Source organism: Hyla sarda, chromosome 1 (genome assembly GCF_029499605.1).
Source record: "Hyla sarda isolate aHylSar1 chromosome 1, aHylSar1.hap1, whole genome shotgun sequence".
NCBI classification, from domain to species: Eukaryota; Metazoa; Chordata; class Amphibia; order Anura; family Hylidae; genus Hyla; species Hyla sarda.
The window spans coordinates 278,615,822-278,630,028 of record NC_079189.1 but is presented as its reverse complement, the minus strand read 5'-3'; the positions used below and the strand labels follow the sequence as shown (position 1 = coordinate 278,630,028).

The 14,207-nt window shown below is 50.0% G+C and overlaps 8 pseudogenes; all 8 read right to left on the bottom strand.

Annotated features, from left to right (window-relative positions):
- Nucleotides 1-1,374: 1,374 nt before the first annotated feature.
- On the bottom strand, nucleotides 1,375-1,494 carry LOC130347408 (5S ribosomal RNA; annotated as a pseudogene).
- Nucleotides 1,495-2,957: 1,463 nt separating this feature from the next.
- LOC130326753 (5S ribosomal RNA) lies at nucleotides 2,958-3,077 on the bottom strand (annotated as a pseudogene).
- A 669-nt stretch (nucleotides 3,078-3,746) lies between these two features.
- LOC130352780 (5S ribosomal RNA) lies at nucleotides 3,747-3,866 on the bottom strand (annotated as a pseudogene).
- Nucleotides 3,867-5,717: 1,851 nt separating this feature from the next.
- On the bottom strand, nucleotides 5,718-5,837 carry LOC130352765 (5S ribosomal RNA; annotated as a pseudogene).
- A 2,258-nt stretch (nucleotides 5,838-8,095) lies between these two features.
- Nucleotides 8,096-8,215, bottom strand: LOC130347946 (5S ribosomal RNA; annotated as a pseudogene).
- Nucleotides 8,216-9,686: 1,471 nt separating this feature from the next.
- On the bottom strand, nucleotides 9,687-9,806 carry LOC130352663 (5S ribosomal RNA; annotated as a pseudogene).
- Nucleotides 9,807-11,867: 2,061 nt separating this feature from the next.
- On the bottom strand, nucleotides 11,868-11,987 carry LOC130326743 (5S ribosomal RNA; annotated as a pseudogene).
- A 669-nt stretch (nucleotides 11,988-12,656) lies between these two features.
- LOC130352778 (5S ribosomal RNA) lies at nucleotides 12,657-12,776 on the bottom strand (annotated as a pseudogene).
- Between the last annotated feature and the right edge of the window lie 1,431 nt (nucleotides 12,777-14,207).

Below are 14,207 nucleotides of genomic sequence, written 5' to 3'. Positions count from 1 at the left end.
GGATTCACAGCCAGTCTCCCATGCTGGTACTTACCAGGCCCTAAGCTGGGTAGCAGTCTGCCATCTGACGAGAGCAGGCGCTTTCAGCTTAGGATGGCCGTTGACAGCTTCACACTTTGTATACTGTGGATTTAAGCATCAATAAATAATTTTCGGAATCGGAGAGGAAGGCGGCAACAGAGCAAAATGTCAATAGCACCTTGGATTGCCAGCCAGTCTCCCATGCCCGTACTTGCCGGGCAGCAGTCTGCGATCTGACAAGAAAAGGCGCATTCAGCTTAGGATAGCCGTAGACGGCTTCACACCCTGTATATTGTGGATTTAAGCATCAATAAATCCTTTTCGAAATCGGAGCAAAATGTCTACAGAGCTACAGAGCAAAATGTCAACAACATCTGAGATTCCCAGCCAGTCTCCCATGCTGGTACTTACCGGGCCCTAAGCTGGGTAGCAGTCTGCAATCTGATGAGAGCATGCGCGTTCAGCTTAGGATGGCCGTTGACAGCTTCACGCCCTTTATACTTTGGATTTAAGCATCAATAAATTCTTTTCGGAATCGGAGCGGAAGGCAGCAATAGAGCAAAATGTCAACGGCACCCGGGATTCCCAGCCAGTCTCCCATGCCAGTACTTACCGGGCCCTAAGCTGGGTAGCAGTTTGTGATCTGACGAAAGCAGGCGCGTTCAGCTTAGGATGGCCATTGACAGCTTCATGCTTTTTATAATGTGCATTTAAGCATCAATAAATCCTTGTCGGAATCGGAGAGGAAGGCGGCAACAGACCATAATGTCAATAGCACCTTGGATTGCCAGCCAGTCTCCCATGCCCGTACTTGCTGGGCAGCAGTCTGCGATCTGACAAGAACAGGCACATTCAGCTTAGGATAGCCGTAGACGGCTTCACACCCTGTATACTGTGCATTTAAGCATCAATAAATCCTTTTCGGAATCGGAGCGGAAGGCGGCAACAGATTAAAATGTCAACTGCACCCGGGATTCCCAGCCAGTCTCCCATGCTGGTACTTACCAGGCCCTAAGCTGGGTAGCAGTGTGCGATCTGACGAGAGCAGGCGCATTCAGCTTAGGATGGCTGTTGACAGCTTCACACTTTGTATACTGTGGATTTAAGCATCAATAAATAATTTTCGGAATCGGAGCAGAAACAGAGCAAAATGTCAACTGCACTCGGGATTCCCAGCCAGTCTCCCATGCTGGCACTTACTGGGCCCAAAGCTGGGTAGCAGTCTGCGATCTGACGAGAACAGGCGCATTCAGCTTAGGATGGCTGTAGACATCTTCACACCCTGTATACTGTGGATTTAAGCATCAATAAATCCTTTTCAGAATCGGAGCGGAAGGTGGCAACAGAGCAAAAAGTCTACGACACCTGGGATTCCCAGCCAGTCTCCCATGCTGGTACTTACCGGGCCCTAAGCTGGGTAACAGTCTGCGATCTGACGAGAGCAGGCGCGTTAAGCTTAGGATGGCCGTCGACAGCTTCACATATTGTATACTGTGGATTTAAGCATCAATAAATTCTTTTCGGAATCGGAACGCGGCAACAGAGCAAAATGTCAACTGCACCCGGGATTCCCAGCCAGTCTCCCATGCCGGTACTTACTGGGCCCTAAGATGGGTAGCAGTCTGCGATATGACGAGAGCAGGCGCGTTCAGCTTAGGATGGCCGTTGACATCTTCACGCCTTGTATATTGTGGATTTAAGCATCAATAAATATTTTTATTAATCGGAGAGGAAGGCGGCAACAGAGCAAAATGTCAATGGCACCTTGGATTGCCAGCCAGTCTCCCATGCCGGTAACTGCCGGGCAGCAGTCCGTGATCTGAGGAGAGCAGGCACGTTCAGGCTTAGGATGGCCTTTGACAGCTTCACACCCTGTATATTGTGGATTTAAGCATCAATAAATCCTTTTCTGAATCGGAGCGGAAGGCGGCAACAGATTAAAATGTCAACTGCACCCGGGATTCCCAGCCAGTCTCCCATGCTGGTACTTACCAGGCCCTAAGCTGGGTAGCAGTGTGCGATCTGACGAGAGCAGGCGCGTTCAACTTAGGATGGCCATTGACAGCTTCACACTTTGTATACTGTGGATTTAAGCATCAATAAATAATTTTCGGAATCGGAGCAGAAACAGAGCAAAATGTCAACTGCACTCGGGATTCCCAGCCAGTCTCCCATGCTGGTACTTACTGGGCCCGAAGCTGGGTAGCAGTCTGCGATCTGACGAGAACAGGCGCATTCAGCTTAAAATGGCCGTAGACATCTTCACACCCTGTATACTGTGCATTTAAGCATCAATAAATCCTTTTCGGAATCGGAAAGGAAGGCGACAACAGAGCAAAATGTCAACGGCAGCCGGGATTCCCAGCCAGTGTCCCATGCCGGTACTTACCGGGCCCTAAGATCTGTACCAGTCTGCGATCTGACGAGAGCAGGCGCGTTAAGCTTAGGATGGCCGTCGACAGCTGCACACCTTGTATACTGTGGATTTAAGCATCAATAAATTATTTTCGGAATCGGAGCAATAGAGCAAAATGTCAACGGCAATCGGGATTCCCAGCCAGTCTCCCATGCCAGTACTTACCGGGCCCTAAGCTGGGTAGCAGTCTGCAATCTGACGAGAGCAGGCCCGTTCAGCTTAGGATGGCCATTGACAGCTTCATGCTTTTTATACTGTGCATTTAAGCATCAATAAATCCTTTTCGGAATCGGAACGGAAGGCGGCAACAGAGCAAAATGTCAACGGCAGCCGGGATTCCCAGCCAGTCTCCCATGCCGGTACTTACCGGGCCCTAAGATCTGTACCAGTCTGCGATCTGACGAGAGCAGGCGCGTTAAGCTTAGGATGGCCGTCTACAGCTTCACACCTTGTATACTGTGCATTTAAGCATCAATAAATCCTTTTCGGAATCGGAGCTGAAGGCAGTAATAGAGCAAAATGTCAACAGCACCCGGGATTCGCAGCCAGTCTCCCATGCCAGTACTTACCGGGCCCTAAGCTGGGTAGCAGTCTGCGATCTGACGAGAGCAGGCGCGTTCAGCTTAGGATGGCCGTTGACATCTTTATGCCTTGTATATTGTGGATTTAAGCATCAATAAATATTTTTATTAATCGGAGAAGAAGGCGGCAACAGAGCAAAATGTCAATGGCACCTTGGATTGCCAGCCAGTCTCCCATGCCTGTGTCTGCCGGGCAGCAGTCTGCGATCTGACGAGAGCAGGAGCGTTCAGCTTAGGACGGCCGTTGACAGCTTCACACCCTGTATATTGTGGATTTAAGCATCAATAAATCCTTTTCCGAATCGGAGCGGAAGGCGGCAACAGATTAAAATGTCAACTGCACCCAAGATTCCCAGCCAGTCTCCCATGCTGGTACTTACCAGGCCCTAAGCTGGGTAGCAGACTGCAATCTGACGAGAGCAGGCGCGTTCAGCTTACGTTGGCCGTTGACAGCTTTATGCTTTGTATACTGTGGATTTAAGCATCAATAAATAATTTTCGGAATCGGAGCAGAAACAGAGCAAAATGTCAACTGCACCCGGGATTCCCAGCCAGTCTCCCATGCTGGTACTTACCAGGCCCGAAGCTGGGTAGCAGTCTGCGATCTGACGAGAACAGGCGCATTCAGCTTAGGATGGCCGTAGACATCTTCAAACCCTGTATACTGTGGATTTAAGCATCAATAAATCCTTTTCGGAATCGGAGCGGAAGGCGGCAACAGAGCAAAATGTCAATGACACCTGGGATTCCCAGCCAGTCTCCCATGCTGGTACTTACCGGGCCCTAAGCTGGGTAGCAGTCTGCGATCTGACGAGAGCAGGCGCGTTCAGCTTAGGATGGCCGTTGACAGCTTTTCGTCCTTTATACTGTGCATTTAAGCATCAATAAATCCTTTTCGGAATCGGAGCGGAAGGCAGCAATAGAGCAAAATGTCAATGGCACCCAGGATTCCCAGCCAGTACTTACCGGGCCCTAAGCTGGGTTGCAGTCTGCGATCTGACGAGAGCAGGCGCGTTCAGCTTAGGATGGCCGATGACATCTTTACGCCTTGTATATTGTGGATTTAAGCATCAATAAATATTTTTATTAATCGGAGAAGAAGGCGGCAACAGAGCAAAATGTCAATGGCACCTTGGATTGCCAGCCAGTCTCCCATGCCGGTATCTGCCGGGCAGGAGTCTGCGATCTGAGGAGAGCAGGCACGTTCAGGCTTAGGATGGCCGTTGACAGCTTCACACCCTGTATATTGTGGATTTAAGCATCAATAAAACCTTTTCCGAATCGGAGCGGAAGGTGGCAACAGATTAAAATGTCAACTGCACCCGGGATTCACAGCCAGTCTCCCATGCTGGTACTTACCAGGCCCTAAGCTGGGTAGCAGTCTGCCATCTGACGAGAGCAGGCGTTTTCAGCTTAGGATGGCCGTTGACAGCTTCACACTTTGTATACTGTGGATTTAAGCATCAATAAATAATTTTCGGAATCGGAGAGGAAGGCGGCAACAGAGCAAAATGTCAATAGCACCTTGGATTGCCAGCCAGTCTCCCATGCCCGTACTTGCCGGGCAGCAGTCTGCGATCTGACAAGAAAAGGCGCATTCAGCTTAGGATAGCCGTAGACGGCTTCACACCCTGTATATTGTGGATTTAAGCATCAATAAATCCTTTTCGAAATCGGAGCAAAATGTCTACAGAGCTACAGAGCAAAATGTCAACAACATCTGAGATTCCCAGCCAGTCTCCCATGCTGGTACTTACCGGGCCCTAAGCTGGGTAGCAGACTGCAATCTGATGAGAGCATGCGCGTTCAGCTTAGGATGGCCGTTGACAGCTTCACGCCCTTTATACTGTGGATTTAAGCATCAATAAATTCTTTTCGAAATCGGAGCGGAAGGCAGCAATAGAGCAAAATGTCAACTGCACCCGGGATTCCCAGCCAGTCTCCCATGCCAGTACTTACCGGGCCCTAAGCTGGGTAGCAGTCTGTGATCTGACGAAAGCAGGCGCGTTCAGCTTAGGATGTCCATTGACAGCTTCATGCTTTTTATAATGTGCATTTAAGCATCAATAAATCCTTGTCGGAATCGGAGAGGAAGGCGGCAACAGACCATAATGTCAATAGCACCTTGGATTGCCAGCCAGTCTCCCATGCCCGTACTTGCTGGGCAGCAGTCTGCGATCTGACAAGAACAGGCACATTCAGCTTAGGATAGCCGTAGACGGCTTCACACCCTGTATACTGTGCATTTAAGCATCAATAAATCCTTTTCGGAATCGGAGCGGAAGGCGGCAACAGATTAAAATGTCAACTGCACCCGGGATTCCCAGCCAGTCTCCCATGCTGGTACTTACCAGGCCCTAAGCTGGGTAGCAGTGTGCGCTCTGACGAGAGCAGGCGCATTCAGCTTAGGATGGCTGTTGACAGCTTCACACTTTGTATACTGTGGATTTAAGCATCAATAAATAATTTTCGGAATCGGAGCAGAAACAGAGCAAAATGTCAACTGCACTCGGGATTCCCAGCCAGTCTCCCATGCTGGCACTTACTGGGCCCAAAGCTGGGTAGCAGTCTGCGATCTGACGAGAACAGGCGCATTCAGCTTAGGATGGCTGTAGACATCTTCACATCCTGTATACTGTGGATTTAAGCATCAATAAATCCTTTTCAGAATCGGAGCGGAAGGTGGCAACAGAGCAAAAAGTCTACGACACCTGGGATTCCCAGCCAGTCTCCCATGCTGGTACTTACCGGGCCCTAAGCTGGGTAGCAGTCTGCGATCTGACGAGAGCAGGCGCGTTAAGCTTAGGATGGCCGTCGACAGCTTCACATGTTGTATACTGTGGATTTAAGCATCAATAAATTCTTTTCGGAATCGGAACGCGGCAACAGAGCAAAATGTCAACTGCACCCGGGATTCCCAGCCAGTCTCCCATGCCGGTACTTACTGGGCCCTAAGATGGGTAGCAGTCTGCGATATGACGAGAGCAGGCGCGTTCAGCTTAGGATGGCCGTTGACATCTTCACGCCTTGTATATTGTGGATTTAAGCATCAATAAATATTTTTATTAATCGGAGAGGAAGGCGGCAACAGAGCAAAATGTCAATGGCACCCTGGATTGCCAGCCAGTCTCCCATGCCGGTAACTGCCGGGCAGCAGTCCGTGATCTGAGGAGAGCAGGCACGTTCAGGCTTAGGATGGCCTTTGACAGCTTCACACCCTGTATATTGTGGATTTAAGCATCAATAAATCCTTTTCCGAATCGGAGCGGAAGGCGGCAACAGATTAAAATGTCAACTGCACCCGGGATTCCCAGCCAGTCTCCCATGCTGGTACTTACCAGGCCCTAAGCTGGGTAGCAGTGTGCGATCTGACGAGAGCAGGCGCGTTCAGCTTAGGATGGCTGTTGACAGCTTCACACTTTGTATACTGTGGATTTAAGCATCATTAAATAATTTTCGGAATCGGAGCAGAAACAGAGCAAAATGTCAACTGCACTCGGGATTCCCAGCCAGTCTCCCATGCTGGCACTTACTGGGCCCAAAGCTGGGTAGCAGTCTGCGATCTGACGAGAACAGGCGCATTCAGCTTAGGATGGCTGTAAACATCTTCACACCCTGTATACTGTGGATTTAAGCATCAATAAATCCTTTTCAGAATCGGAGCGGAAGGTGGCAACAGAGCAAAAAGTCTATGACACCTGGGATTCCCAGCCAGTCTCCCATGCTGGTACTTACCGGGCCCTAAGCTGGGTAGCAGTCTGCGATCTGACGAGAGCAGGCGCGTTAAGCTTAGGATGGCCGTCGACAGCTTCACATGTTGTATACTGTGGATTTAAGCATCAATAAATTCTTTTCGGAATCGGAACGCGGCAACAGAGCAAAATGTCAACTGCACCCGGGATTCCCAGCCAGTCTCCCATGCCGGTACTTACTGGGCCCTAAGATGGGTAGCAGTCTGCGATATGACGAGAGCAGGCGCGTTCAGCTTAGGATGGCCGTTGACATCTTCACGCCTTGTATATTGTGGATTTAAGCATCAATAAATATTTTTATTAATCGGAGAGGAAGGCGGCAACAGAGCAAAATGTCAATGGCACCTTGGATTGCCAGCCAGTCTCCCATGCCGGTAACTGCCGGGCAGCAGTCCGTGATCTGAGAAGAGCAGGCACGTTCAGGCTTAGGATGGCCTTTGACAGCTTCACACCCTGTATATTGTGGATTTAAGCATCAATAAATCCTTTTCCGAATCGGAGCAGAAGGCGGCAACAGATTAAAATGTCAACTGCACCCGGGATTCCCAGCCAGTCTCCCATGCTGGTACTTACCAGGCCCTAAGCTGGGTAGCAGTCTGCAATCTGACGAGAGCAGGCGCATTCAACTTAGGATGGCCATTGACAGCTTCACACTTTGTATACTGTGGATTTAAGCATCAATAAATAATTTTCGGAATCGGAGCAGAAACAGAGCAAAATGTCAACTGCACTCGGGATTCCCAGCCAGTCTCCCATGCTGGTACTTACTGGGCCCGAAGCTGGGTAGCAGTCTGCGATCTGAAGAGAACAGGCGCATTCAGCTTAAAATGGCCGTAGACATCTTCACACCCTGTATACTGTGGATTTAAGCATCAATAAATCCTTTTCGGAATCGGAGCGGAAGGCGGCAACAGAGCAAAATGTCTACGACACCTGGGATTCCCAGCCAGTCTCCCATGCTGGCACTTACCGGGCCCTAAGCTGGGTAGCAGTCTGCGATCTGACGAGAGCAGGCGCGTTCAGCTTAGGATGGCCGTTGACAGCTTCTCGCCCTTTATACTGTGCATTTAAGCATCAATAAATCCTTTTCGGAATCGGAACGGAAGGCGGCAACAGAGCAAAATGTCAACGGCAGCCGGGATTCCCAGCCAGTGTCCCATGCCGGTACTTACCGGGCCCTAAGATCTGTACCAGTCTGCGATCTGACGAGAGCAGGCACGTTAAGCTTAGGATGGCCGTCGACAGCTTCACACCTTGTATACTGTGGATTTAAGCATCAATAAATTCTTTTCGGAATCGGAGCGGAAGGCAGCAATAGAACAAAATGTCAACGGCACCCGGGATTCCCAGCCAGTCTCCCATGCCAGTACTTACCGGGCCCTAAGCTGGGTAGCAGTCTGCGATCTGACGAGAGCAGGCGCGTTCAGCTTAGGATGGCTGTTGACATCTTCACGCCTTGTATACTGTGGATTTAAGCATCAATAAATATTTTTTTAATCGGAGAGGAAGGCAGCAACAGAGCAAAATGTCAATAGCACCTTGGATTGCCAGCCAGTCTCCCATGCCTGTACTTGCCGGGCAGCAGTCTGCGATCTGACAAGAACAGGCGCATTCAGCTTAGGATAGCCGTAGACGGCTTCACACCCTGAATACTGTGGATTTAAGCATCAATAAATCCTTTTCGGAATCGGAGCAAAATGTCTACAGAGCTACAGAGCAAAATGTCAACAACACCTGAGATTTACAGCCAGTCCCCCATGCTGGTACTTACCGGGCCCTAAGCTGGGTAGCAGTCTGCGATCTGACGAGAGCAGGCGCGTTCAGCTTAGGATGGCCGTTGACAGCTTCACGCCCTTTATACTGTGCATTTAAGCATCAATAAATCCTTTTCCGAATCGGAGCGGAAGGCGGCAACAGATTAAAATGTCAACTGCACCCGGGATTCCCAGCCAGTCTCCCATGCTGGTACTTACTAGGCCCTTAGCTGGGTAGCAGTCTGCGATCTGACGAGAGCAGGCGCATTCAGCTTAAGATGGCCGTTGACAGCTTCACACGTTGTATACTGTGCATTTAAGCATCAATAAATCCTTTTCGGAATCGGAACGGAAGGCGGCAACAGAGCAAAATGTCAACGGCAGCCGGGATTCCCAGCCAGTGTCCCATGCCGGTACTTACCGGGCCCTAAGATCTGTACCAGTCTGCGATCTGACGAGAGCAGGCGCGTTAAGCTTAGGATGGCCGTCGACAGCTTCATACCTTGTATACTGTGGATTTAAGCATCAATAAATTATTTTCGGAATCGGAACGGAAGGCGGCAACAGAGCAAAATGTCAACTGCACCCGGGATTCCCAGCCAGTCTCCCATGCTGGTACTTACTGGGCCCTAAGCTGGGTAGCAGTCTGCGATATGACGAGAGCAGGCGCGTTCAGCTTAGTATGGCCGTTGACATCTTCACACCTTGTATATTGTGGATTTAAGCATCAATAAATATTTTTATTAATCGGAGAGGAAGGCGGCAACAGAGCAAAATGTCAATGGCACCTTGGATTGCCAGCCAGTCTCCCATGCCGGTAACTGCCGGGCAGTAGTCTGCGATCTGAGGAGAGCAGGCACGTTCAGGCTTAGGATGGCCGTTGACAGCTTCACACCCTGTATATTGTGGATTTAAGCATCAATAAATCCTTTTCCGAATCTTAGCGGAAGGCGGCAACAGATTAAAATGTCGACTGCACCCGGGATTCCCAGCCAGTCTCCCATGCCGGTTCTTACCAGGCCCTAAGCTGGGTAGCAGTCTGCGATCTCACGAGAGCAGGCGCGTTCAGCTTAGGATGGCCGTTGACAGCTTCACACTTTGTATACTGTGGATTTAAGCATCAATAAATAATTTTCGGAATCGGAGCAGAAACAGAGCAAAATGTCAACTGCACCCGGGATTCCCAGCCAGTCTCCCATGCTGGTACTTACCAGGCCTGAAGCTGGGTAGCAGTCTGTGATCTGACGAGAACAGGCGCATTCAGCTTAGGATGGCCGTAGACATCTTCACACCCTGTATACTGTGGATTTAAGCATCGATAAATCCTTTTCGGAATCGGAGCGGAAGGCGGCAACAGAGCAAAATGTCAACGGCAGCCGGGATTCCCAGCCAGTCTCCCATGCCGGTACTTACCGGGAGCTAAGATCTGTACCAGTCTGCGATCTGACGAGAGCAGGCGCGTTAAGCTTAGGATGGCCGTCGACAGCTTCACACCTTGTATACTGTGGATTTAAGCATCAATAAATTCTTTTCGGAATCGGAGCGGAAGGCAGCAATAGAGCAAAATGTCAATGGCACCCGGGATTCCCAGCCAGTACTTACCGGGCCCTAAGCTGGGTTGCAGTCTGCGATCTGACGAGAGCAGGCGCGTTCAGCTTAGGATGGCCGATGACATCTTTACGCCTTGTATATTGTGGATTTAAGCATCAATAAATATTTTTATTAATCGGAGAAGAAGGCGGCAACAGAGCAAAATGTCAATGGCACCTTGGATTGCCAGCCAGTCTCCCATGCCTGTATCTGCCAGGCAGCAGTCTGCGATCTGAGGAGAGCAGGCACGTTCAGGCTTAGGACGGCCGTTGACAGCTTCACACCCTTTATACTGTGCATTTAAGCATCAATAAATCCTTTTCCGAATCGGAGCGGAAGGCGGCAACAGAGCAAAATGTCTACTGCACCCGGGATTCCCAGCCAGTCTCCCATGCCGGTACTTACTGGGCCCTAAGCTGGGTAGCAGTCTGCGATCTGACGAGAGCAGGCGCGTTCAGCTTAGAATGGCCGTTGACATCTTCATGACTTGTATACTGTGGATTTAAGCATCAATAAATATTTTTTTAATCGGAGAGGAAGGCGGCAACAGAGCAAAATGTCAATAGCACCTTGGATTGCCAGCCAGTCTCCCATGACCGTACTTGCCGGGCAGCAGTCTGCGATCTGACAAGAACAGTCGCATTCAGCTTAGGATAGCCGTAGACGGCTTCACACCCTGTATACTGTGGATTTAAGCATCAATAAATCCTTTTCGGAATCGGAGCAAAATGTCTACAGAGCTACAGAGCAAAATGTCAACAATACCTGACATTCCCAGCCAGTCTCCCATGCTGGTACTTAACAGGCCCTAAGCTGGGTAGCAGTCTGCGGTCTGACGAGAGCAGGCGCGTTCAGCTTAGGATGGCCGTAGACAGCTTCACGCCCTTTATACTGTGCATTTAAGCATCAATAAATCATTTTCCGAATCGGAGAGGAAGGCGGCAACAGATTAAAATGTCAACTGCACCCGGGATTCCCAGCCAGTCTCCCATGCTGGTACTTACCAGGCCCTAAGCTGGGTAGCAGTCTGCGATCTGACGAGAGCAGGGGCGTTCAGCTTAGGATGGCCGTTGACAGCTTTACATGTTGTATACTGTGCATTTAAGCATCAATAAATCCTTTTCGGAATCGGAACGGAAGGCGGCAACAGAGCAAAATGTCAACGGCAGCCGGGATTCCCAGCCAGTGTCCCATGCCGGTACTTACCGGGCCCTAAGATCTGTACCAGTCTGCGATCTGACGAGAGCAGGCGCGTTAAGCTTAGGATGGCCGTCGACAGCTTCACACCTTGTATACTGTGGATTTAAGCATCAATAAATTCTTTTCGGAATCGGAGCAATAGAGCAAAATGTCAACGGCAATCGGGATTCCCAGCCAGTCTCCCATGCCAGTACTTACCGGGCCCTAAGCTGGGTAGCAGTCTGCAATCTGACGAGAGCAGGCCCGTTCAGCTTAGGATGGCCATTGACAGCTTCATGCTTTTTATACTGTGCATTTAAGCATCAATAAATCCTTTTCGGAATCGGAACGGAAGGCGGCAACAGAGCAAAATGTCAACGGCAGCCGGGATTCCCAGCCAGTCTCCCATGCCGGTACTTACCGGGCCCTAAGATCTGTACCAGTCTGCGATCTGACGAGAGCAGGCGCGTTAAGCTTAGGATGGCCGTCTACAGCTTCACACCTTGTATACTGTGCATTTAAGCATCAATAAATCCTTTTCGGAATCGGAGCTGAAGGCAGTAATAGAGCAAAATGTCAACAGCACCCGGGATTCGCAGCCAGTCTCCCATGCCAGTACTTACCGGGCCCTAAGCTGGGTAGCAGTCTGCGATCTGACGAGAGCAGGCGCGTTCAGCTTAGGATGGCCGTTGACATCTTTATGCCTTGTATATTGTGGATTTAAGCATCAATAAATATTTTTATTAATCGGAGAAGAAGGCGGCAACAGAGCAAAATGTCAATGGCACCTTGGATTGCCAGCCAGTCTCCCATGCCTGTATCTGCCGGGCAGCAGTCTGCGATCTGACGAGAGCAGGATCGTTCAGCTTAGGACGGCCGTTGACAGCTTCACACCCTGTATATTGTGGATTTAAGCATCAATAAATCCTTTTCCGAATCGGAGCGGAAGGCGGCAACAGATTAAAATGTCAACTGCACCCAAGATTCCCAGCCAGTCTCCCATGCTGGTACTTACCAGGCCCTATGCTGGGTAGCAGACTGCAATCTGACGAGAGCAGGCGCGTTCAGCTTACGTTGGCCGTTGACAGCTTTACGCTTTGTATACTGTGGATTTAAGCATCAATAAATAATTTTCGGAATCGGAGCAGAAACAGAGCAAAATGTCAACTGCACCCGGGATTCCCAGCCAGTCTCCCATGCTGGTACTTACCAGGCCCGAAGCTGGGTAGCAGTCTGCGATCTGACGAGAACAGGCGCATTCAGCTTAGGATGGCCGTAGACATCTTCAAACCCTGTATACTGTGGATTTAAGCATCAATAAATCCTTTTCGGAATCGGAGCGGAAGGCGGCAACAGAGCAAAATGTCAATGACACCTGGGATTCCCAGCCAGTCTCCCATGCTGGTACTTACCGGGCCCTAAGCTGGGTAGCAGTCTGCGATCTGACGAGAGCAGGCGCGTTCAGCTTAGGATGGCCGTTGACAGCTTTTCGCCCTTTATACTGTGCATTTAAGCATCAATAAATCCTTTTCGGAATCGGAGCGGAAGGCAGCAATAGAGCAAAATGTCAATGGCACCCGGGATTCCCAGCCAGTACTTACCGGGCCCTAAGCTGGGTTGCAGTCTGCGATCTGACGAGAGCAGGCGCGTTCAGCTTAGGATGGCCGATGACATCTTTACGCCTTGTATATTGTGGATTTAAGCATCAATAAATATTTTTATTAATCGGAGAAGAAGGCGGCAACAGAGCAAAATGTCAATGGCACCTTGGATTGCCAGCCAGTCTCCCATGCCGGTATCTGCCGGGCAGGAGTCTGCGATCTGAGGAGAGCAGGCACGTCCAGGCTTAGGATGGCCGTTGACAGCTTCACACCCTGTATATTGTGGATTTAAGCATCAATAAAACCTTTTCCGAATCGGAGCGGAAGGTGGCAACAGATTAAAATGTCAACTGCACCCGGGATTCACAGCCAGTCTCCCATGCTGGTACTTACCAGGCCCTAAGCTGGGTAGCAGTCTGCCATCTGACGAGAGCAGGCGCTTTCAGCTTAGGATGGCCGTTGACAGCTTCACACTTTGTATACTGTGGATTTAAGCATCAATAAATAATTTTCGGAATCGGAGAGGAAGGCGGCAACAGAGCAAAATGTCAATAGCACCTTGGATTGCCAGCCAGTCTCCCATGCCCGTACTTGCCGGGCAGCAGTCTGCGATCTGACAAGAAAAGGCGCATTCAGCTTAGGATAGCCGTAGACGGCTTCACACCCTGTATATTGTGGATTTAAGCATCAATAAATCCTTTTCGAAATCGGAGCAAAATGTCTACAGAGCTACAGAGCAAAATGTCAACAACATCTGAGATTCCCAGCCAGTCTCCCATGCAGGTACTTACCGGGCCCTAAGCTGGGTAGCAGTCTGCAATCTGATGAGAGCATGCGCGTTCAGCTTAGGATGGCCGTTGACAGCTTCACGCCCTTTATACTGTGGATTTAAGCATCAATAAATTCTTTTCGGAATCGGAGCAGAAGGCAGCAATAGAGCAAAATGTCAACGGCACCCGGGATTCCCAGCCAGTCTCCCATGCCGGTACTTACCGGGCCCTAAGCTGGGTAGCAGTTTGTGATCTGACGAAAGCAGGCGCGTTCAGCTTAGGATGGCCATTGACAGCTTCATGCTTTTTATAATGTGCATTTAAGCATCAATAAATCCTTGTCGGAATCGGAGAGGAAGGCGGCAACAGACCATAATGTCAATAGCACCTTGGATTGCCAGCCAGTCTCCCATGACCGTACTTGCTGGGCAGCAGTCTGCGATCTGACAAGAACAGGCACATTCAGCTTAGGATAGCCGTAGACGGCTTCACACCCTGTATACTGTGCATTTAAGCATCAATAAATCCTTTTCGGAATCGGAG